The sequence below is a fragment of the Chiloscyllium punctatum genome, chromosome 26 (genome assembly GCF_047496795.1).
Source record: "Chiloscyllium punctatum isolate Juve2018m chromosome 26, sChiPun1.3, whole genome shotgun sequence".
Classification (NCBI taxonomy): Eukaryota; Metazoa; Chordata; class Chondrichthyes; order Orectolobiformes; family Hemiscylliidae; genus Chiloscyllium; species Chiloscyllium punctatum.
Window position 1 is genome coordinate 74,241,596 of NC_092764.1, and position 26,533 is coordinate 74,268,128.

The window sequence follows — 26,533 nt, forward strand, 5'->3', positions numbered from 1 at the left end:
GGCATCTGGATGGGTATATGAATAGGAAGGGTTTAGAGGAATATGAAGCAAGTGCTGGCAAATGGGACTAGATTAGATTAGGATATCTGGTTGGCATGGACAGGTTGGACCAAACAGTCTGTTTCCATGCTGTACAACTCTTTCTGACCAGATGAGTCAGATGAGTTACAATAACTGATGATAGCTTTGTGCTCACCATTACTGAGAGTGCTATACACTCTGAATTTATTAACGGAGTTCAGTTCAAGAATTGGATGGAGTTTGAACCCTCATGTGAACTTGGCCCACTTAGCTTCCTAATCCCGTGTCATTGCCACCGTCTAACCTGTTGCTTCTCGGCTCAGTTAATCCCCACTATCAATGCTGCTTTCCTCAGTGTTTTTCCCTGGGCCTTACAGACTGCCCACCATCCCCAACACAAGACCACCTCTCTGCCGTGTGGCAGCATTCCTCACAGTTGAGCACCGAGGCCTACCGCTGGTTAATGGCCCACAGGGCTTTCCTCAACATCCCGTGGAGGCTGGGTGTTAGTTGGCTGACCAGCACTCCATCACGACGGTGACATAGCCTGGGAAAAGGGACCATACAGTTCCCTTCTACTTCAAGGACCCTAACGGCAATCATGAAGTCAGCCCCTCAAGGCTGACTGAAGATGATGGAAGATCGGCCTGTTCCCATAATGAAGTGAGAATGCTCGAGGAACCCAAAGCTTGTGCACCAGCCTCTGAACAGCACAGCTAGCAACCTGTCTCTGAGTCCACTTAATGATAGCAACATTGTCAGTAATCTCATGTCCAGTATGGGGCTAATGGATTCTTAAAACAGCCCTTTGTAAAAACCCCACATAAATAGTGTCAATGAGCTGTGCATTGTTCCAGAATCCAATGGATATATAGAGCATTGGAATTAACATTAGGGCTCTTGTGGTAGAGTGATAGTCCCTCTACCACTGAACCAGGAGGCCTTGGTTCAAGTCCCTTCAGCTTCAGATGTGTGATAACATCTCTTAACAGGTTGATTAGAAAATCATAGAATTCCTTCATTGTGGAAAAAAGCCATACAGCCCAAGCATGTCCACATCAATCCTCTGAAGAGTAACCCACTCAGACCCATTCCCCTACATTTCCTCCTGACTAATGCACCTAATGTACACATCCCTGAACACTATGGGTAATTTAGCATGGCCAATCCACCTAACCTGCACATTTTTGGATTGTGGGAGGAAACTGGAGCACCCAGAAGAAACCCACACAGACACGGGGGGAATGTGCAAACTCCACACAGACAGTCGCCCAAGCGTGGGATTGAACCCAGGTCCCTGGCGCTGTGAGGCAGCAGTGCTAACCACTGAGCCACCGTGCCACCCCTGGGATGGAAAGTATCCTGGGCTTAACACCGGGAGTATGATGCCAGTGTCCAAGTGGATAACGGGAAGTGACCAGGCAGGAAGATGTGAGTGTATGATCAAGCTGTAAGTAAAGAGTTCCTGCCTGAATGTTCCATGCAATCCAATATGTTTACCTGGGGAGACCAAGTCGATTGAGACTCTGAGCACATGCCAAATCAATGATGAATCAGCATTCGCCATAGTCCCAATTCTGTCATGAGAAATGTTTTCTCTGGCAATCACCTATTAAATACATTCTATGATATTAGTAAAAGTGTTGCAAGCAATCGCCCCCACACCTCACAAACAAAACCAATCAAAACTGTGAAGGTCGATGCCAGATCATGAAGATAACGAGGCACTGGATTTGGACACTGAAGTGTACGTAGAGGGTGTAGATGACAACAATGAGGATGAGGAAAACAGCACTTCAAAGGCTGTGTGTTTGAACTCCTGTTCTACTTTCTCCAGTGTTCAGTCTGTTGCTGTGAACTGTCCCCTGAAGAAATTCCCCTTGAGTCTGAGGTGACTCTAACTCCCATTCACTGACCAGTCAGAGCAGAGGGGAAAGGAGATCAGTCTGTCCTACCTGATATCTGATTGTTTTTCTCTCTCGCCACTCTACAGTACAGATCTGGTCACCGTGCAGTAGGGTGCAAAACAGATTTACAAGGATGTGGCCAGGACTGGAGGGTTTGAGTCGTAGGGAGAGGTTGGACAGACTGGGACTCTTTTCACTGGAGCGTCGGAGGTTGAGGGGTGACCTTATAGAGGTTTATAAAATCAGGAGGGGCATGGATAGGGTGAATACAAAGGTCTTTTCCCTCAGCTTGGGGAGTCCATAACTAGAGGGGCATAGGTTTAAGATGACAGGAGAAAGATTTAAAAGGGACCTGAGGGGCAGCCTTTTCACGGAGTGTGTGTGTGTGTGTGTGTGTGTGTGTGTGTGTGTGTAGTGAGCTGCAAGAGGCTGGGTCAATTACAATTAAGAGACATTTGGATGGGCATATGAATAGGAAGAGTTCAGAGGGATATGGGCCACGTGGAACAGGATTAATTTAGGTTATCTGGTCAGCATGGACAAGTTGGACTGAAGAGTCTATTTCCGTGCTGTACATCTCTCTGCCCCTATGACACTGTGTGATGGGTTAAGCAGCGTGTGTTGTTCAATTCTACATCCACTGGCAGTACATTTCTCCACTGCAAGTGGATGTTAGCATTTAATGTACTTGCAGCTAAAGTCTCACTATTGGAACATCCCACTGCACTTTCTTCATAACCAGATGCCTGAACCTTGCCTCAACAGTTTGCTGTTCTTGACTTTTGACACCATTTGAGGCTGAAGTCACAAGCAGGGGAGCCTCACAAAATCTCAGAGTCTAAATGCTGTCAGCCTACATTCAGTTGTTTTTTAATTTAATTAAGTTTACCACAAAAACTTCAAAATGGTCCACCCACGCTCAAGTGTACTCACACCCTGCTCTTTTCTGTAAGATGTTCAAGTTGAGATATTATAACCAGTCTTTGTCCTGCATTTTAGTAGCCTGAAAGATGAATGCATGAGAATATCACATGGGCTCAATAAAGGCTATCACTGCTCTGAAAAAGACGGAGTTCCTTTTATAAAACACGGCTGCAATTCAATAATCAGAAGGATTAAGTTTAATATACAATACAATTCATTTATATTTGTAGAGGAGAGCCAACAAACCAATATAAAAAGACCTCAAAGGATCTCAGCAACCCTTTAGTGAAGCTGATGTGAGTGGTTATGTATCAAATCCATTTACCACTAGAATAATCTCAAATCAAACAATGATTGAGTCATGTAATTGGAATGATATGTGGTTTAATCTGCGCTCCTTCAGCATAAGGGAGCAACTCTCATTTCGCACGGGTGTTGCCATAGGAACTGCTTGGGCTATGCTTGGACATATTGATTCCAGACCTGGGAGACTCCCTGTCAGAGTCTGAGACCCTCAAGGAACTAAGTGACGAGGCTGCGTGAAACTAGATTAAAACTCTTTATCCAATTCAGTCTTTTCTGAAACTGCATCATCAGTGTGGCTGGTTGGAGATGCTTGAAGTTGGTGCTTGGCATTATTTCCCACAGTGCATTGTGTACTGAGAGGTAAGACTGTCCTCACACTGCTGAACAACCTCTATTAACTATTAACAATGTCATGTACATTGGTGATTGGAATATGTTTTATAGGCATGCATTGCCAACCCCTGCCAGTGTGTAGTTGGGTGGACAGCTGCCACTTTTTCTGACTTGCTCTAAAGTGACACTTGGAAATCCATCAAGATGAGACCCCATGTCTTAAGCAGGACCGTAGCCTAATTGCTGGAGAAACTCAGCAGGACTGGCAGCATCTGTGGAGAGAAAGCAGAGTTAATGTCTCGGGTCCAGTGCCTGTTCACCAGAGTGACCTCCATGAGTAAGGTGGATACTAAGAGCAGGCGCAGATGGTGGATCGGTCTCGAGAGATGTTCGGCCTTTCCCCAACCGAGTGCTGGTGACATCATCAGGTTGGGTGGAGCTCAATGCCTAACCCTTTCAGAGCCATTACCTGATACAGCAGGAGAGAGAATTTCATGCAGGCTCAGCCGTAGTTCCAAATCTATCCCACCATCACATAAGCTGTCCATTCATATAATGAGATTTGCCTATTATCCGAAAACTGCCTTTTCCATTAAGTCAGCACTGTTGAACTATTAACATTTCTCTTAACATTTCCCCATTTACATTTTTCTCTCACACACATCCCCTCCACCCTGTCTCTTTCTGATTCTGTCATTGGTACCTGTTGAGGAAGGAGCAAGGCCCCCCCCTTACTCGATGAATCCTTTCTCCAGAAAGGACTGTGGGGGTAGTTAACTGAATCTGCTTGGTATGTGTACATGGAGTTCTGTGGTTGAAGTTTCCCATCTGTTAAGCTTCAGCCTTTGTCTAAGTCACTTCAGATGAGTAATCACAAACATGCTCACACCCTCCAGAGACCTGGCCACCAAACAATACGTCATGTTCTGGCGGGACATGCTGTGATGTTGAAGTGTCCGTGATGTAATTGTTATTGTGTATCAAGTCTCAATCTCTCAGAATACCGACCTCTCTTCAGAAATGCGTAGATCGTTCCCTGCACCAAGATTTTCAAGCCCCTTAAGAATCCTAGATGTTTCAATGAGGTTACCTCTCAATCGGCTCAACTCCAGTGAGTACAGTTCCAATCTGTATAACCTTTGCTCATAAGACAATCCCTCCAAACTGGGGATCATCCCAGTGAAGCTTCTCTGAATTGCCTCCAATGAAATATCCTTCCTTGAATAAGGGGACCAAAACTACTTACAACATTCCAGATGTGGTCTCCCCAGCACCTTGTACAGCTGCAGTAAGACTTCCCTACTCTTATACTCCAACCCCTCCCGAAATAAGGGCCGACATCCCATTAGCCTTCCTGATTACTTGCTGCTCCCTGTGTGCTCACTTTCTGTCTCTCGTGCACAAGTCCCTCATCTGTGTTGTTCTGTTGAGAGCTTGGCAAACCAAAAACAAGAGACAGAGAGTGGTTTGTGGTAACAACCCCTCGATGTAATTGGCTCCACGGAAATTGCCCAGGAAGTTAAGACAGTCCGGGGGGCAATTAACTGGCATCCGGAAGCCTTTGGAAAAGTCCTCAGCTCTCTGAGTTAGAGTTGGCAAATTCAGAGGCGCTGACTGGCTTGCCTGAACAGTTAGATGGGAAATGTTTGAGGAATCAACTCTCACTCTCCTGACTAACTCTAAAACCTATATACTGAAAATTACCAACCCCTGAGGCATGCAGATCCTCAGTGTTTTTTTGTTTTATTAGAGGACACTGCTGACCCGAAATGTACTACCCACCATTGCCAACTTCGTATTGTCCTGGGTTTGTTACCCCTCCACAGGATGTGGGCATCGCTGGCAAGGCCAAGATTAATGGCCACTTCCCAGCTGATGTTGAGAAGTTGGTGGTGAGCTGCCTTCTTGAACCGCTGCAGACCGCCCATTGTAGGAATGCTCCTGGAGGGGGGGGGGGGGGGGGGCAGATTTCAGAATTTTGACCAGCCGCTGCAAAGTTTGCCATTGTCACGGGCTGTCCAACTGCACAGAGGTGTCCTCGCATGAGTCAGTGTCTATCTCCAGGCTACCCCCGCCCCGGGTACGAAATTGTGATGTGCACACCCATGGCGTTCCCAACTGGTTTCTCTCAGGGGATAGACAAAGCATCACTTTGGAGACTTAACGCCGGATGTGAACCATCACATTATCTCACAGTACTTGAGGAGACCAGGCATAAATGATGACCATATTCGCTTCCTTTAATAATGAAGATTGCCTTTATATGACAGTGCAAATGATACACGGACACACTACGCTTCCTCGCATCAATAAATCATCTTGCTTGATATGAACAATCCTGCTCATTAATCTTCTCGAAGCATTTGCTGCACTTGCTGGCCTGGATTCCAACTCTGATCTCTCACATATAGACACAGATCTCTGATTCCATCAGTGGGACCATATGTGGAAATCCCAGCAAAATGGTCAAAGTGGGTTTAAATCGATAGGCACAGTGGGTCAGGCAGCGTTGGAGGAGCAGGAAAGTCAACGGGACTGGGGAGGGGGAAGGGGGCTGAGAGATAAATAGAAGGAAGAGACTGGGGCTGGGACTGAGGCTGGGGGCTAGGGAGGTGGGATGGTGATAGGTGGATATAGCCAGGCGGTTATTGTGGTTGGTCAGTGGGAAGGGTGGAGGGGATAGGTGAGAAAGAAGATGGGACAGGTTACTTCTGGTCAAAGAGGGGAGGAGAGGGAGGGCTGGACACGGGCAGAGGAGGGGGTTGGGGAGATTTTGAAGCTGGTGAACTCCTCATTGAGATCTCTCCGTAAGCTCCTGAGGTGGAAGATGAGGGTGTTGTTCCTCCAGTTTGGGTGCGGCCTTACTTTGTCAGTGGAGGAGGCCCAGGATGGACATGTCACCAAGGGAGTTGGGAGAGGCGGGGTGGGGGGGGGAGTTAACAAAGCGCAGACTTGGGGACTGATTCACAGATCATCTACACTCTGTACACTCCAATCAATGCCACGTTCTGGTTGCCAGCCATTCCAACCCCTGGTCCCATAGACCTGCTGTGCCATTTCAGCTCCATCTTTTTTATCGACTCAGACTTCCAGCACCTGTAGTCCTTACTAAGTGGGTTGAGATGATTGTTTATGTCAGTACTTCTTTAAAATGTGATGTTATTTTTTCTTCTTGGCGCATGGCTGTCGTTGACTTGCCCGCCTCTGAGACGTTAGAATTAGAATTAGAAATCTTACAGTGTGGAAACAGGCCCTTCAGCCCAACAAGTCCACACCGACCCGCCGAAGCACAACCCACCCATTCCCCTACATTTACCCCTTTTACCTAACACTGCGGGCAATTAAGCATGGCCAATTCACCTGACCTGCACATCTTTGGACTGTGGGAGGAAACCGGAGCACCCGGAGGAAACCCACACAGACACGGGGAGAACGTGCAAACTCCACACAGTCAGTCACCTGAGTCGGGAATTGAACCCAGGTCTCTGGAGCTGTGAGGTAGCAGTGCTAACCACGGTGCCACCGTGCCGCCCAAAAAAGTTGAGCTCTGGAACCTCTGCAGTCAATGTGGGACGTCCACAGTAATGTTTGGGAGGGAGTTCAGGGACTTTCACTGAACCACTGAATCGTTACGGTGTAGAAGGAGGCCATTCGCTTCATTGCATTGGCACCAGCTCTCTGACTGAGCGTCACAGTTTTATACCATCTTCCTGCACTTACCCTGCGTTCCTGCTTGTGTATTTTTATTTAAATAACCATCTGATTCCCTATTGCAAATCTCAATTGAACCTGACTCCATCTAGACTCGGGAAGGCAGACAAAAATCCGGAAACACAAATCCAGGGGAAAAAGCTGTCTGAGCAGATACTTATGCCTGACTGCACAGGCCTGACTCTGTCAGATGGGCAGCACGGTGGCACAGTGGTTAGCACTGCTGCCTCACAGCACCAGAGACCCGGGTTCAATTCCCACCTCAGGCAACTGTCTGTGTGGAGTTTGCATATTCCGGGTGCTCCGGTTTCCTCCCACAGTCCAAAAATGTGCAGGTTAGGTGAATTGGCCATGCTAAATTGCCTGTAGTGTTAGGTGAAGGGGTAAATGTAGGGGAATGTTTCTGGGTGGGTTGGCTCTTTGGAGGGTTGGTGTGGACTTGTTGGGCCAAAGGGCCTGTTTCCAACTGTAAGTAATCTAATCTAACTTCCAGGTGGTGCATTCCAGATCTGAAGTTGTTTTACTCCTTTTGCAAATCTCTTTAAACCCATGCCCTCTGGTTTTTGATCGTTTTATGGCAGGCCCAGTTTCTCTGCCCAGATATTTGATGATTTTGGAAACTTGAATTGCATCTCCTCTTCGCCTTCTCCTTTTCAAGGAAAGTTTCTCAAATCTTTCCTCATAGCTGAGAATTTGAATGCCTGGAATTGTCCTCATAGACCTCTTCTGCACTGTCTCCAATGTATTTACATCCTCCATATAAAGTGGCACTCAGAACTGTACACAATCATCCAGCTGAGGCGTACTCATGTCTTCTTCATCATCACCTCCCTGCTGTTTGCTTCTGTGACCCTATTAATAAAGATAAGGTCACTGGAGACTTTATTTCCCACGCTCTCCTCCTCTCCTGCCTCCTTCAATGAATGGAAGATTTGAATTCATTTCAGCGAGCATAGGGTTACTTTTTCAGTCATATTGTAAAAGTGAGGCAATTTTGAGGGACATGGAGGAGTGCAAATCAAATGGTTTGCTTTTTCTTAAAGTTGCTCAAGTGTTTTTGGAACTATATTCATCCAGGGAAGTAGAGAGTATTCCATCAGGCTCCTGACTGGTGAACTAGGTCTGGGGTTCTTGCACGTGAGTTACTCACTACAGGATAGCTGGCCTGTTTATTTCTTTGGCTGTTTTTGTTCAGTTTCTGATCAATGTTAAACCTAAGGATATTGTTAGTGGGTGAATTGAGTGATGGTCATGTCAATGAATGTCAAAGAGGGATAAATCAGACTCTCTCTCTTGTTGGAAATGGTCATTACTCAGCACTTGTGTGGTGTCAATGCCACTCATCACTTCTCACACTAACTTGCCGAACGTTTCTGGAACACATGCAGACAACGACCCCACCGCCCTGTGGCCGATCACTTCAACTCCCCCTCCCACTCCACCAAAGGACACGCAAGGCCTGGGCCTCCTCCACCGCCAAATCCAAGCCACACGTCGCCTGGCGGAGGAACGCCTCACCTTCGGCCTTGGGACCTGCCAACCACATGGCATCAACATCAACTTCACTGGTTTTCTCACCTCCCCTCCCTCCCCACCTCAGCCCAGACCCAACCCTCCAACTCGGCACCACCCTTTTGAACTGTCCTACCTGTCCATTTTCCTTTCCACCTATCCATTCCACCCTCCTCTCTGACCTATCACCATCACCCACACCTTCATCTATCTCTCACCTTCCAAGCTACCTGTCCTCCAGCCCCACCCCCTCCCATATATATCTCCCAGCATCATTGCAGCCCTCCCACACCACCCTCACACCCCCAACGTTCCTGATGAAGGACTTAACCCCACATTTTCGACTCACCTGCTCCTTGGATGCTGCAGGTCAGCCAGGCCATTGTCCAGATCTTGCTCAGATTGAACAAGTACTCCCCCAGTATCGGAAGAGTCGCAAATGGTGCTGACTAATCATGAGTGAACTTCCTGCTTTCTGAGTTTATGATGGAGGGAAGGGTTATTGATGAAACCGCTATGGTTGGTTGGGGTTAAGACACTATGGTGAGTGCAGCAAGGTCCTGGGGTTAGATTGGATTAGATGATTAGATTCTCTACAGTGTGGAAACAGGCCCTTCGGCCCAACAAGTCCACACCAACCCTCTGAAGAGCAACCCACCCAGACCCATTCCTCTACATTTACCACTAACTAACCCACCCAACACTACGGGCAATTTAGCGTGGCCAATTCACCTGGTCTGCACATCTTTGGACTGTGGGAGGAAACCAGAGCACCCGGAGGAAACCCACTAAGACACGGGGAGAATGTGCAAACTCCACACAGACAGTCGCCCCAGGCTGGAATCAAACCCAGGTCCCTGGTGCTGTGAGGCAGCAGTGCTAACCACTGAGTCACCGTGCCACCCAAGTTGAAGTAAATGCCATCCAACAATGGCAACCATAGAATCCCTGCAGGGGCAGAAGCAGCCCATTGAGTCCACACCAACTCTCTGAAGAGCATCCCACCCAGACCCACCTCTCTTCCCTATTTCTGTAACCCTGTGTTTCCCTTGGCTAACCCACCTAGCCTGCACATCCCTGGACACTATGCGACAATTTAGCGTGGCCAACCTACTTAACCTGCGCATCTTTGGACTGTGTCAGGAAACCAGAGCACCCAGAGGAAACCCACACAGACACAAGGAGAATGTGCAAACTCCACACAGACAAACTCTCGAGGGTGGAATTGAACTCAGGTCCCTGGACTGTGGGAGGAAGCCATTTCATTTTGTACCCAATATGACTCCGACCCCACTGACTTCAAATTTCCTGATGGCTGCTGGGTACTATCAGTCAAATACTGCTCCAAGGGCAAGTGAAGGGGTTTTTCATCGAGATAAGTGAAGTCAGAATGAGCCCTCCGAATCTTGTACACCGTGCCCATTTCATCACAGACCCATGCACATGGTGTTTCAGGATTGCCATTAAGATTATCTGATGATGGCCAATGGTGAAACACCAAATCTGAGTTAAGATATTAAGCTTTTTAATCACCAATTACTTTCGTGAAATTAAATCTATTTGGAGTCAATATTTAAGAAGTAACTTCTTTCTAAATCCTTCCTGTGGAAAAGAAACCTGATTGTCACCTTCTGCTCACGGACTTGCTTTTATGATCAAAAAAAAACCAGATTAGTTCTGCCGAACATCAATTTTAACGATGAAGTATCAGGCTGTTTCTAACCTCATTCAACATTAGACATGGAGAAACTCTACCCTTTTTATATCCGGTTTATGGTATCATTATCTAGAATTTAGCTATTTTTTGAATGATTTAAAAAAACACAGAATTTTGATGCACATTCAGTTCCATCCTGTAACTCAGATTGTCAGCGCTAGGAGGCAATATAACGTCACCTACATTATACTTTAACTCCTTTTGAGTTGAATTTTGAATCCAATGAGATATTTGAAAGCTCACCGAATGTTAACCATATAGCCATTGTCGGTTGTAAAAACCTCATCTGGTTCACACATCTCCTTTGGGGAAGGAAATCTGCTGTCATCACCTGGTCTGGCCTACATGTGAGTCCAGAGCCACAGTAATGTGGTTGTCTCTTAACTAGGCAATAAATCATCATAGAATCCCTACAGTGTGGAAACAGGCCCTTCAGCCCAACAGGTCCACACCAACCCTCCCAAAGAGTAACCCACCCATTCCTCCCCCCCCCGACAAATGCACCTAACCTACACATCCCTGAACACTATGGGACAATTTAGCATGGCCATTTCACCTAACCTGTATGTCTTTGAACTGCACACAGAAACTGGAACAAACACACACAGACACAGGGCCCATGTGTAAACTCCACACAGGCAGTCACTTGAGGCAAGAATTGAACCCAGGTATTGTGAGGCAGCAGTGCTAACCACTAAGCCAGCATCCCACAAGCCAATAAAAACAATGCTGAATCAAAATAAACACTTTATCCTGGATGGTGTCTAGCTTCTTGAGTGTTGTTGGTGCTGCACCTCCTGCAGCCACCCCCCCCCACCCCCCCACCACCAGCCCCCACTCCCTGATTGCTATTCGATGCAAAGCTCCCTCTGTGCTGTGATTAAACCAGGTCAATGAAGTGTCAACAGATTGCCCATCAAGGATGAAGTAAGGGGGTTGGCCATGAAGACTTTACCACGACACTAGCCATGCAACCATACAGGACCACAACTTTCCATTTCCAGCACAAATCCCTCGGTAACAATAAACCGACTCCCACTGCCCAAATCCAGTGGTACACAGCTCAGCCATCATGCCATTTTCACTGATACAGTTGACTATGCATAGATTAATAACGAAAGATTAGCCCAGACTAATCACTGACACCCAGAAACCCATCAGTGATTCTCACTGCCTCTGACCATGATTGGGGATTGCAACTTGCTGAGGTTTTTCCGAGAACTTCCAACAGTGTCTACCCAAGGTTCCAGTGGTAGATCAAGATAATATCTTTCAGAATTTCAGGCTGCAGTCTCCTGCTTAGTCAGTGCTTGTTGCTACTTATGGAGAAAGTGAGCACTGCAGATGCTGGAGATCAGAGTCGAGAGTGCGGTGCTGGAAAAGCACAGCATCCGAGGAGCAGGAGAATCGACGTTTCAGGCATAAGCCCTTCATCAGGAATGAGGCTTGTGGGTCAGGGTTGCTGCCATGTATAAGTTGCTATAACCCAATCCCCCAACCCATCCCTGCATTTCCCACGGCTAATCTACTTAACCTGCACAACCCTGCACACTATGGGACAACTTAGCATGGACAATCTACCTAACCTGCTCATCTTTGAACTGCAGGAGGAAACTAGAGCACCCAGGGGAAACCCACGCAGACACGGGGAGAATGTACAACAGAGAGTCGCCCAAGGCTGGAATCGAACCCGGGTCCCTGGCGCTGTGAGGCAGCAGTGTATCACCATTTCAGACAAAGGCACAATTAATGAGAGGTCTGACTGACATATTCAATGAAGGAACTATTCTTTCCCCACACAGGCTAGTTCCGCACCAAGCACTTAATTTCATAGAGCGGCCTGTAATTTCCCAAGGGACGTGTTGACCCTTCGATTATCCGATTATCAAGCTGCGATGCCAGCTCTTATTGCCTACTGCTTGTTGGATTGAACAAGAGGCAAGTTGAACAGTGAGGGAAAATCGAAAAGGAAACACTGAACTGGTGACACCAAAATTGGGTCTATCCAAGTTTCATTCTTGGAGGATTAAAGCAAATTTGAGAGACAAACCAGAAGTCAATGGGTTTGAGCGTAACTTTAATTCTTTAAAAGGAAGCAAAACCAATTACAGAACTGACTACAGTCTCAGCTTCCAAACCCACGTTTTGTTGTTTCTCGTGAGGTAGCTCATACCCGGTTAGGAATAACCGAGGCATTGTGTTTCCCTAGCTGGTCCATTGCATCCTTCCATCAGCAGCTGGCTGTTTACTGCAATTTATTTTAATAATGCTGATAAAAAGCAAAAGAAAACACGGCTTATTGCCAGCAAAATGTTATTGTGGGTTTGATGTATGGAACTGTATTACAGAGCAGCGGTACAGTAATGAAACAGGATGAAAGGCAGTCTCTAAGGGATTGTTCTGTGCAAATCAATTCATGTGGCTGATTGCTGTGAACATGGCTGTGATTTCACTTAATGCTCCTTGTGATGAAATTACACTGGAGACTGTTGGGGTGGTTAGACTTAAGGGGCCTGACAGGATCGAGACTGGGAGGATTTATCCCCTGACCAGAGAGTCGAGAACTAAGAGTCAGTCTCAAAATAAGCTCTCAGCCATTTAGGGCTGAGACCCGGAGGAATTTCTGCACTTGTGTACTTTTGGAATTCTCTGCTTTGTGGGTGAAGAGCCATTAACTAAATTCGCAAGGGATTTGCAGATGCCAGGAGAATTGAAGGAGAGAGGGGTCGTGCAGGAATGTGGAATTGAAGGTAAAGATCAGGCACCAACCTACGGAACAGCAAAGCTACCTTGTCGGGCCGAGCGATCTTCAGTTTTTATTGAAGTGGGTGGGTGGACTTGCAACTAACAGGGCGGGGAATGAAGGAGAAGAGGCATCAGCCCCAGGGTCCTTTCTCCCAGTCACAGGTAAGGTCACCATAATCTTAGCAGATAACAGGATTGCTCTCTCCTTTAGAGAGAGAGAGAGAGAGATAGAGAGAGAGAGAGAGAGAGATGACTGCTAGTGGTTTAAGTGTCACCATATCTCAGATGAGGGGTGAGGTTGAGAAGGAAAATCCGTCATGATAACTTCAGCCGATGGGAGAATTGAACCCACACTGTTGCTGTCATTCTGCATCACAATCCAGCCAACTAACTCCCATCATCCTCCTTTCTGTCCTCCTTGCTGCTGTGCTCCTGGTAAGTGTGTGTATGTTGGGCATTGCTTGAGTAAGGGATTGAATTGGTTTCTGATACGCACCTTCGAGACACACACAGTCTAAGTCTGTAGGTTGCACAGTAGCTACTTGACGATTAATGAGCTTCTGCCACTATCATTTGGACATTACACTCTCGGCATTCAGTCTGTTTTGAGGCTGGGCCCACTTTTATTCTTTGGAGTATTGTGAGCCAGGACAGTTCCTTGGTAAGACAGTGAACAAATCAACTATCCACTGAGCTTCACTGTCAAACATGGTTGGAGTTAGGGTGACAATAGGAATATGTGATATACCTCACAATCAGATATGAATTCCTGAAGAAGGGCTCATGCCCGAAACGTCGATACTCCTGCTCCTTGGATGCTGCCTGACCTGCTGCGCTTTTCCAGCAACACATTTCCAGCTCTGATCTCCAGCATCTGCAGTCCTCACTTTCTCCTCACAGTCAGAGTCTGCTTTCACTTACTGCCTGGTTTCTGGGAGCGAGTGCCCACAGAACGCCAGCAGATGGGGAGTGAGAAGAACCAACATAAAAAGGAATTTGCTCCCAATGTCTCGCAGGCCAGTTTGACAGGCATGCCCCCAATTTCCATGCCTTTGCCAACCAACCCCTTCAATAGGGGCACAACCCAGCCATCTTTGAGACCTGCACAATGGGACACAGCTCCATAGCTCATGAAGAAATTTCAAAGTCCCTGTATTGACAGAAGGTGGAATAAATTTAAGAATGGCTCTGCTAATACGATCTGCTTCATCGCACACTCTTTCTCATCTCTTCGATAGTAAAAAAAAATCATCACACAAGACAAATTAAAAGTAATGTTTGCTTCCCGGATGTAAATGAGTAGCCAAATAATTTCATAAAAAGATCGACAGGGAAGAATAATAATTTACTTCAATAAGCTTCTCACTGTTGACACATTTGCTGTATCCTCTACAAAGCCAAATGCGCAACTAATGAGCGAGTCAGCACTAGAGAGGCACTTATCATAACATTCACTGACAGGATTTATTACCCAGTAACAAAAAGTCCTCGCAAAGGAAATTAAGAATATGGTGCCGTGATATGGTTGGACAAATTAAGAGCTGGAAGACAATTCTCTGTGTGAGGTGCCCTTCAAAACTCTGTGCCTACCTCTACAAATGAAACAGGACATGAGGTGCATGACAACATTAGGTGTACTCATTTAACATAGGACTGTTTGTAGCAACACCTAACCATCCAGCAATTTGGCTGGGAGGGTAATATATTCTGTGGGTGAGTGATTGCTGAATGTCCAGGCAGAATGATCCAGAAACTGTTACAAGGTGGTCTCTCTGAGGGAAATGTTATCAAGGTTACATTTCTCCTGATCTGTTGAACTATTCAGTTAGCCTTGATGTTCATAAGGATTCAATTCTAAATCTGCAGGCTCTGGGTTCTCAGACTGTTCCCTGCGTGCTGTGGATGAGCAAATGTCAGCAAATGATTGGACTGTACAGAACAGTATCTGCGTGACTGCATAGTTCTCAAAACCCGAAGGTGTGGTTAAATGTCTAGAACATACATAACAAGGGAATATCTAGTTGGTATCCCCACTCACCATTCAGTCAAGAGGGGTTGAGGGGTGTGACGATACTATCCCTTTAAGGGACTATCTTGTCCTGGTTTCTGTTTTGAAGGGAGGTTGTAAGGCAGAGGATGTCAGGAAGAGGTGACAAGCCATCTGTATGAAAGTAAACAATTTGTGAGGCCTTGGATTTTTTTCTGCAAGTTGGAACAATGGGAGCAGCCTGGGTGTGGCCAGTTCTCCCAGACCAGGATTTCTAGTCCATTTTTGTTTTAGTTTTTAGACTTAATTTTTCAGCAGAAGCCTTTGGGGGGTCTCAAAAGAGTTGGGAGCTTCAGTGAATGTCTCCTCGCTGCTTACTCTCTCTGAATTTTCTCTTGATGCTATTTTTCCTCCCGAATTGTAGAACTGCATGTGAGAATCTGTGTCTGAATGTGCCTTTTTGCCAAGGGGGTGTGTTCATGGGATATTATTATATTGGAACTGTTAATTACTAATAGGTAGTATATCTACTGTTCAGTTATGTTTTTTAATAGTTCAGTTATTCTAAATTCTTCTTTCTTTTGTTTGTATTTTAACTGTAGTGTTTAAATAAATTGTGTTTTGCTTAACATTGTGTACTTTGACCAGTTCACATTGCACCCAGAACAAGCATATCACATCTACCTTTAAAATATGAAAATGTAGGGTCTATGCTACCTTCTTAAAATATTTTGAGGGGGTCTAATCTGGTTCATAACACCGAGTATTCATAAGACTCTGATCTAGTTGAGATTTAGGAGCTTGGAAAAGATTTGAAATCTTAGCGAGTTTTGAGAAGATTTGTAGCTCAGGTTGAGGTTTTAGATGCAGGTTTGCTCGCTGAACTGGAGGGTTCATTTGCAGACATTTCATTACTTTACGAGGTAACATCTTCAGTGGGCCTCAGGTGAAGCAATGCTGAAAATTCCTGCTTTCTATTTATATGTTTGGGTTATTTTTGGGTTGGTGATGTCATTTCCTGCGGTGATGTTATTTCCTGTGGTGAAGTCACTTCCTGTTCCTTTTCTCAGGGGGTGGGAGATGGGGTCTAACTCAATGTGTTTGTTGATAGAGTTCCAGTTGGAATGACATGCTTCTAGGAATTCTCGTGCATGCCTTTGTTTGGTCTGTTTTAGGATAGATGTGTTGTCCCAGTCGATTTGGTGTCCTTCGTCACCCATATGTGAGGATAGTAGTGAGATAGCGTCATGTCATTTTGTGTCTAGTTGATGTTCATGTATCCTGGTGGCTAGTTTTCTGCCTGTTTGTCCAATGTTGTGTTTGTTACGGTCTTTGCACGGTATTTTGTAACTGACATTAGTTTTGCTCATTGACTGTATAGGATCTTTCAAGTTCCTTAGCTGCTGTTTTAGTGTGTTGGTGGGTTTGTGGGCTACCATTTGAAACCTACAGTCCAGACGGAGGCCACTTGGCCCATTGTCAGTGTTCCTGGATAGCAATCGTCCAAGCTCAGCCCGTTTCCAGGTCTGGGTGTGTCAGTTGGTCGACATTGCGTTTCAAAGTGTTCAGTCAGTTTGTTTTTCTTAAAAGTGCGATGACGGCCTCACCATCCACCAAGGCTTTCTGGCAGGGAATTCCAGACCATTTCGAACTCACCGCCTCCAGAGCTGATCCCAGTCCCCCTCAAGCTGTTCCCTCCATCTTGCGCCATCGCCCCAAGCACACAGCCATCTGCTCCGTGCATATAAGATCTTCAGCTTTTGAGGCCCTTCTCCCCTCACCCAGTAAACTATGTCTTCACGATCCCATCTTGCTTTCTACCTGTATTATGGAGAATGGTCACCCCTTCTCGTTTGCGTAGCGCAGTGTAACCATTCAGTGGCATCTTTCAGCCAGGTCCTACAAAGCCCTGACTCCTAACTGCAGTTGGAATAACACTAGCTATAAAAATCCACGATTCCTAATGCTCTTCCTGTTGTTCCCTATCAAACTGATCCAGCTCTGGCTGCAATTCCTACAGGACTAGTTGTCTTCATCAACATTCAGAATTATACACGATTTGGAGATGCAATCCCTGGGCTCCTGTACTCCCAGCCTGGTGCTCTTCAACTGTCTAGCAGTTACCCAGTCTCTTTCTGCTCGAATGCTCTTATGCAGTAGGTGATCATCCCCAGCAAGGTACTGTACACATTGCTTTCAGACTTGTCATCTGCCGCTGTATCACCAGTCACTATTCAAGCTTCAAAGCCCAGAGGCTAAAGCCCTGTTGTTGCTTCCTGCCCATTTGTTTATCCAGGACATGAATCCGGAAATTCCCACAGGAATAGAATGCAGGTTTGACAGGACTGAGCTGCTAAACCCCAGTTGGTCAAAGTTACCAGAAATAAACCTTAAGGCATGTAAAACTTAAATGTGTGCACGTATTTAATTATGCATTAGGCATTTGAATGTCTTATCTTCGATTTTTACTTCAGAGTTAGCCCCTACCCAACAAGTACTGACCTTAGTTACTGAGTCATAGAGTCATACAGCATGGAAACAGACCCTTCGGTCCAACTCATCCATGCTGACCAAAATCCCGATCTGACCTAGTCCCATTTGCTAGCACTTGGCCCATATCCCTCCAAACCCTTCCTATTCATATTCCCATCCAGATGCCTTTAAAATGTTGTAGTTGTATCAGCGTCCACCACTTCCTCTCATTCCATGCACGCACCACCCTCTGCATTAAAAGGTTGCCCCTTAAGTCCCTTTGAAATCTTTCCCCTTTCACTTTAAACCTATGCCCTCCAGTTTCAGAAACCCCCAAACCCAGGGAAAAGACCTAGGTGATTCACACAACAATAGCACTTGAGACATTATAAATCTCTATCAGGTGACCCCTCAATCTGAGCTTAACTGTTCCCCATCTCTTTCAATTTGTGACTGTGGTTGACTTGATATCAGCTGAATATCTCCTTTTGCTCTTGTTCTGGGGCTGCTGAAGTTAATATCTTGTTTCTGTCTCATTTAACTCCCCCATTTCACAAAGCTAGAGGCAGGGCACTACGCTTATCGTTGTTTCAAAGCATTCGCTTTGAGAGCCCAATCAAATACTACCCCATCCACCATCCATCACAAACAAAAGTGTGTCAGCGTTGTGGGGTTTTGACCACAGATTATCCAAACACTTCCACATGACCTGACCTTGAATGTTGTCAAATTTATACAGAGTGAAATGCTTTATCTCTCTTCATCGCACTTTCTTACATTGTCTTAATTCCTGGCCATATACCATTGAACAGATTGCTGGAGGCAACGATGAGGATGCTATATTATATCACAATGGATAGTCCCTTTGCCCTTTTCAAACCATCTTGTACAGTCATGCGCTCTGTAGTGGAAGGAACTTATTGTACAATCCATACTGCACTAATGGACTCATTTAAATTACTTTCTTCTGTAATCCTAGATCTGTTACTCAAAAGTCTCTGTGTCAACCTGACAGCCCCACTTAACACAATGTTATAACATTACTACAAAGTGACTTAGCCACTTAATAATCTATATGGGCATATCCTTATAATACAATGCCCTCAGTCCTAATTTTATTTGCTTCCTATATCATCAGTGTTACTGTGATCAAAAGATAGAATTTGTGAGCACACAGTTTAATACAATTCTGCTGGATTATCAGGTCTGTCTTTGTTCTACATTGGAAAAATGTTAAAACATATCTACATCCTTCAATCAGAAACCTGGATATTACAGACAACAATCTACTGAGAGGTTCACACATGGAAAGATATATACCTGGGAATGAGTTATAGACTAGAATCTAATCGAGGGGTTCAGATGGTTTATATAAAGAGTAACAGATACCTGGGAGTGAGTTACAGACTAGAATCTAATCAAGAGATTTGGATGGTTTACATTTAGAATAGGGGATGGCTGGGGGTGAGTTACAGACTAGAACCTAGTTGAAGGATTCAGATAGTTTATATTTAGAATAATAGATATCCAGGGAGAGTTACAGACTGGAATCTAATTGAGGGGTTCAGATGGCTTATATATGGAATAATGAATACCCATGAGTGAGTTACAGACGAATATCTAATCGAGGGATTCTGATGGTTTATATATAGAATAATAGATACCCAGGGGTGACTGGAATCTAATCAAGGGATTCAGATGGTTTATATTTAGAATAATGGATACCCATGAGTGAGTTACAGACTGGAATCTAATTGAGGAGTTCAGATGGTTTATATATGGAATAATGGATACCTGGGAGTGAGTTACAGGCTGGAATTTATTTCTGGGTTCAAATGGTTTATATAAAGAACACTGGATTTCTAGGAGTGAGTTGCAAACTGGAATCTAATCAAGGAGTTCAAGTGGTATATGTAAGGATTCCTCAGTGTGTTACATGACTGTAACTAATTGCTGGAACTGGCTACCTTCTAGATTATGTAATGGTTAGCTCCATATGAAATGTAACATGATTTCTAATGAACTGGCTCTATATTGAAAACAAAATGAAAGTGTGTTATCACCCTGGTGATTTGAAGTGTTTGTGCATAGAACAATAGATTCCAAAAACTAAGCTTTAGGCTAGAATAAAACTGAGGTATTTGAACGTTCAACCTCAAGAGACCTTTTGGTAACGTAGATGGTGAAACTGGCAGCAGGGTCTGGAATCAAAGAATAAGTAATTGACAAAAAAAAATCAATGCAAAGAGATTTTTTTATTTTTAAGCAGCATGGTGTTATGGTCTGAAAATGGGCTGGCAGAAAGGATATCTGAAATTAATTCGATAGTAACTTTCAAAAAGCAATTTGATAAATAACTGAACAGAGAAATCTGAAGGGCAATAGCAAAGGGGAGGAAAGTGAATTCAATTGGATAAAGAGTGACGATGAGTTGCCTCCAACTGTGCTGCATGATTCTATGAATTGACAGTAAAAAGGTTGTGTCAGTCTTAACACAAAGGGGAAATGGAACATTTGGAAAAAGTCAACGAATAAATGATTGCCTGTGCACAAAATGCTCAATTGCCAAATTGTGCTTCACTAAACAAAAGGATAACTAGGGAGAGAATAGGGCCCCTCAAAGATCAGCAAGACAGCCTTTGTGTGGAGCCACAGAAAATGGGGGAGATACTAAACGAGTATTTTGCATCAGTATTTACTGTGAAAAAGGACATGGAAGATATAGACTGTAGGGAAATAGATGGTGACACCTTGAAAAATGTCCATATTATAGAGGAGGAAGTGCTGGATGTCTTGAAACGCATAAAAATGAATAAATCCCCAGGACCTGATCAGGTGTACCCTAGAACTCTGTGGGAAGCTAGAGAAGTGATTGCTGGACCTCTTGCTGAGATATTTGTATCATCGATAGTCACAGGTGAGGTGCCGGAAGACTGGAGGTTGGCAAACGTGGTGCCACCGTTTAGGAAAAGTGGTAAGAACAAGCCAGGGAACTATAGATCAGTGAGCCTGATGTTGGTGGTGGGCAAGTTGTTGGAGTGAATCCTGACAGACAGGATGTACATGTATTTGGAAAGGCAAAGACTGATTAGAGATAGTCAACATGGCTTTGTGCGTGGGAAATCATGTCTCACAAACTTGATTGAGTTTTTTGAAGAAGTAACAAAGAGGATTGATGAGGGCAGAGCCGTAGATATGATCTATATGGACTTCAGTGAGGCATTTGACAAGGTTCCCCATGGGAGACTGATTAGCAAGGTTAGATCTCATGGAATATAGGGAGAACTAGCCATTTGGATACAGAACTGGCTCAAAGGTAGAAGACAGAGGGTGGTGGTGGAGGGTTGTTTTTGAGACTGGAGGCCTGTGACCAGTGGAGTGCCACAAGAATCAGTGCTGGGTCCACTACCTTTTGTAATTTATATAAATGATTCGGATGCGAGCATAAGAGGTACAGTTAGTATGTTTGCTGATGACACCAAAATTGGAAGTGTAGTGGACAGCGAAGAGGGTTACCTCAGATTACAACAGGATCTGGACCAGATGGGCCAATGGGCTGAGAAGTGGCAGATGGAGTTTAATTTAGAGAAATGTGAAGTGCTGCATTTGGGAAAGCAAATCTTAGCAGGACTTATACACTTAATGGTGAGGTCCTAAGGAGTGTTGCTGAACAAAGAGACCTTGGAGTGCAGGTTCACAGCTCCTTGAAAGTCGAGTTAGGAGAGTGAAGAAGGCGTTTGGTATGCTTTCCTTTATTGGTCAGAGTATTGAGTACAGGAATTGGAAGGTCATGTTGCAGCTGTGCAGGACATTGGTTAGGCTACTGTTAGAATATTGTGTGCAATTCTGGTCGCCTTCCTATCGGAAGGATATTGTGAAACTTGAAAGGACTCTGAAAAGATTTACAAGGATGTTGCCAGTGTTGGAGGATTTGAACTATAGGGAGAGGTTGAATAGGCTGGGGCTGTTTTCTCTAGAGTGTCAGAGGCTGAGGGGTGATCTCATAGAGATTTATAAAATCATGAGGGACATGGATAGAATAAATAAACAAAGCCTTTTCCCTGGGGTGGGGGAGTCCAGAAATAGAGGGCATAGGTTTAGGGAGAGAGGGGAAAGATATAAAAGAGACCCACGGGGCAACTATTTCACGCGGAGGGTGGTACGTTTATGGAATGAGCTGCCAGAGGAAGTGGTGGAGGCTGGTACAATTACAACATTTAAAAGGCATCTGGATGGGTGTATGAATAGGAAGGGTTTGGAGGGATATGGACTGGGTGCTGGCAAGTGGGTCTAGATTAATTTAGGATATCTGGTCAGCATGTACGAGTTGGCCTGAAGGGTCCGTTTCCATGCTGTACATCTCTATGACCCTATGACTTAATTCTACACAGCAGACCGCCAGAAAACTCATCTGCAACTGTACCCAGTGAAAGGCTTGTTGAGAGGGCGGGTTAGTTGTGAAATTTGACTTACTTCAGTCCAGTCCATGTTCACTGATTGGTTCTGGTGCAAGATTTCTCTGGTAAGTTACACAAAAGGTCAGTTTGCCTTTGACAGCGTCAGGCTGATGGTCGAACGCCACTGGAGTCAAACAGTTGCCTGTCTGCCTACTCTGCAGCAGATAGGATGATTCACACTGACTTCAACATTTACTTCCTGTGATTTGAAATCAAGTATCCAGATCCCATATTCAAATCTACTGCAAACACTGGAAAGAGTAAAAGAGAATTTATTGAGGTAACTGAGGAGGCAGCAGCAGCAATGGCCAAGCTCTTTGAGTTGGACCAAAGGGTACATCTCTGTGACTCCACGACTCTATAACTCTTCCAGTACAGTTACAACACTAGCATCTACCCAACAATGTGGAAAACTGACCAGGTATGCCCTGTACATAAAAAGCAGGACAAATCCAACTCAGCCAATTACCGCCTACTCTTGGTCATCAATAAAATGATGGAAGGTGTCGTCAACAGTGCTATCAAGCAACACCCGCTCAGCGATGCCCAGTTTGGGTGCCGCCAGGGCCACTCAGCTCCTGACCTCATTACAAAGATGGACAAAAGAGGTGAGGTAAGAGTGACTGTCTTCATCATCCATTAGACTGAATGTGGCTACAGGGAGAACCTTCAAAACTGGAGTCAATGAGAATCAGGGTGAAGCTAGCCACTATAGGAGTCATGTCAAGCGAAGGGAGCTGACAGGGTTTGTTGGCAGGAACACACCGAGGCTCCTGAGACAGCACCATCCAAACCCACAAGCTCTTCCATCTCAAAGGACGAGGGCAGCAGATACATGGGAACACCGCCAACTCCAAGTTCCCCTCCAAGCTTCACTCACCATCCTGACTTGGGCTGAATTTGATAAATGGCTGGAATGCAGGAACGTTGGCAAAATTGCGCCAGGTGGCACCTTTGCCTGCTCTGGCTGTGATAGCAAGCAACCACTCACTCATGAGACCAGGTGGCCTCCCAGTGGGCTCCTGGGGTGGAATGCTCCATATTGGGCACTTGGGGGGCGGGGGGGGGGGGGCGGGGGGTGCCACAGTAGCTGGGTCCACCCTTGCCAGAATGGTATCCTTCCACCGATGCCCACCTGCTAATCGCTGGAGCTGGTTTGCCAGACTCCAGCTAACCACAGCTCCACTCACCACCCTCCCCCACTCTTTGAAGGTGCTCACCATTGATACCCTACTGGTGTATTACCAGCAGTGTCCACTGCTTCTTGGGGCACTACTGAGCTGTTGGGAAATAAGCAGTAAATGAAGAATGAGGATGACATAAGTAGTAATGAATCAGAATAAGTTCTAGACTTATCCTCTCAGTGTCCAAATAAATGTATATTTCTAAAACAAAATAGAGCTCGAAGACTTTTGGAAATGGTATCAACTTGTGATGTCAAGGCACACAGGGCTAAGGGCCAAGTGCTGGAAAATGGGATTCGAGTAGTTCAGTGCTGTTTTTGCCCAGGGCAGACTTGATGGACCGAAGGGCCTTCTGTTGTGCTGTTGACCCCTATGACCATGACTCTAGAAGACCAGTGGCAGAAGTGCTAGAACTAGTTGGGGGGGTCAGCTAGCTCAGTTGTCTGAATGGCATTTGTGTGATGCCATGTGGGTTTGATTCCCATGCCAGCTGAGGCCACCATGAAAGGGCTGTCATCTCAACATTGCCTGAGTTACAGTGACCCTCAGCTGCCATCTATCCCGCAACTGAGGGTGCATCACTACCCTCTCTCACTGCGGTGGCTTTCAGGAGTGGCCGCTCCTGAGTTTCGGGCAGACAGATAGCACTTCTGTCACATTGTGATGAAGAATATTGGAAACAGGGGACAGGCTCCGACTTTAATGAGACTCAAGATTGGTTCAGAGAATTTGGAAAATTCAGTGATCAAGGGCGTGAGAGACTTCAGATGTTGATTGATGAGGTAAGAGCATTGCATCCTTAAGGTAAAATGTGGTTGCCTTCGATTTGTGAGACTGAAATCAACTCTCTTCAGACACATGGAAGAAGCCAGGGATTCTCTCCTGAACAAGAGGCATGGAGGAGGTCGGAAAGTGGTGAATCAGCTACTGCACTGCAAGACAGCTGGAGGTTGTAGGGATTCAGTGCTAATGATTCAATGGAACTCTCCAGTGGAAGATTAGGCAGGGTAGATGCTGAGCTTGGGGATCAGCACCTCAGAACACCTCAGAACATGCACTGTCGGTATTTTCTAATCAACAGATTCAAGGGATGTTATTTCACACCTCTGGAGCAGGCAAGACCTGAACCTGGGTGACCTGGCTATGAGGTAGGGACACCACCACCGCACCCACATTTCCACCAATCCCTGGAACGGTATGATGATGCTCATGCAATGCTATCACTGAACTGTAGGGAGCGCTGTGCTTAGAAGCCTATTGTAATTGAGTCCTTACAGAGATAAGAAAAATCATGTGACAGATGCCCATGAAGGGATCCTGACACTTTGACCTGCCAAGGGTCAAATAGAACATGAAATAAAAGCAATACTTGGCAGATGAGCATATGAAGAGTCAGGTAACCCTTACCCCTGTCATTCAATTGGCACAGCTTTAAATACTCTTTGCATTGCATTGTAGGTGCCCTATGTCTTCCCCCTCCCTACTGTCTGCCACAGACAGGTAGGCCCTGAATGAGGAAGTGGTGGACGCTAGTACAATTGCAACATTTAAAAAGCATCTGGATGGGTATATGAATAGGAAGGTTTTATAGAGTCATAGAGATGTACAGCATAGAAACAGACCCTTCGGTCCAACCCGCCCATGCCAACCAGATATCCCAACCCAATCTAGCCCCACCTGCCAGCAACCGGCCCATATCCCTCCAAAGCCTTCCTATTCATATACCCATCCAAATGCCTCTTCAATATTGCAATTGTACCAGCCTCCACCACTTCCTCTGGCAGCTCATTCCATAAACGTACCACCCTCTGTGTGAAATAGTTGCCCCGTGGGTCTCTTTTATATCTTTCCCCTCTCTCCCTAAACCTATGCCCTCTATTTCTGGACTCCCCCACCCCAGGGAAAAGGCTTTGTTTATTTATTCTATCCATGTCCCTCATGATTTTATAAATCTCTATGAGATCACCCCTCAGCCTCTGACACTCAAGAGAAAACAGCCCTAGCCTATTCAACCTCTCCCTATAGTTCAAATCCTCCAACACTGGCAACATCCTTGTAAATCTTTTCTAAACCCTTTCAAGTTTCACAACATCTTTCCGATAGGAAGGCGACCAGAATTACATGCAATATTCCAACAGTGGCCTAACCAGTGTCCTGTACAGCCGCAACATGACCTCCCAACTCCTGTACTCAATACTCTGACCAATTAAGTAAAGCATACCAAACGCCTTCTTCACTATCCTATCTACCTGCGACTTAACTTTCAAGGAGCTATGAACCTGCACTCCAAGATCTCCCCTAGGACCTTACCATTAAGTGTAGAAGTCCTGCTAAGATTTGCTTTCCCAAAATGCAGCACCTCGCATTTATCTAAATTAAGCTCCATCTGCCACTTCTCAGCCCATTGACCCATCTGGTCCAGATCCTGTTGTAATCGGAGGTAACCCTCTTCGCTGTCCACTACACCTCCAATTTTGGTGTCATCTGCAAACTTACTAACTATACCTCTTATGCTCACATACAAATTATTTATATAAATGACGAAAGGTAGAGGACCCAGCACCAATCCTTGTGGTACTCCAATGGTCACAGACCTCCAGTCTGAAAAACAACCCTCCACCACTACCCTCTGTCTTCTACTGGGTGCTGGCTGGTGGGACTAGATTGGGTTGGGATACCTGGTCGGCATGGACGAGTTGGACCGAAGGGTCTGTTTCCGTGCTGTCCATCTCTATGACTCTGTGACTCTATGACTTGGCAACAATTGAAGTAGGTTAAACAGGACTCAACTCTGGGATTGCTGACCTCAATCCCGTTTCTGCCTATTTTGGGGTAAGGGTGGGGATAATCAGCCTGTGCACAGCATGCCCATCCCGGCCAGACCCACTGCACGGATGGACAGTGCCAACCCCTGGGTGGTTTTCGTGGGATTGGGCCCCTTCGGTGAACAGGTTAGGATCACTTGAAGAATGTATGATGGACTGATTGAAGCCCCCAGTGAAGGGACCAAAGGGAAAGCAGCTCCTTCTTCCTGGAGTTCCGACATTGCCAGTGAGGAGTGAAGGTTTTCTGCGGCCTGACGTCCATTGTTAAAACTGGCCACCGTAAACAGAGGGAGGGGTTCTGGCTTCCTCACCTCACTGTTCACCCACTTACATTGCTGGCTTCTGGGGTGGAGGGGGAACAGTGCTCCTGATGCCATCCCACTCCACCCCCATGCCACAACGCTAACCATGCCAGCCTAAGGTTCGGGTAAT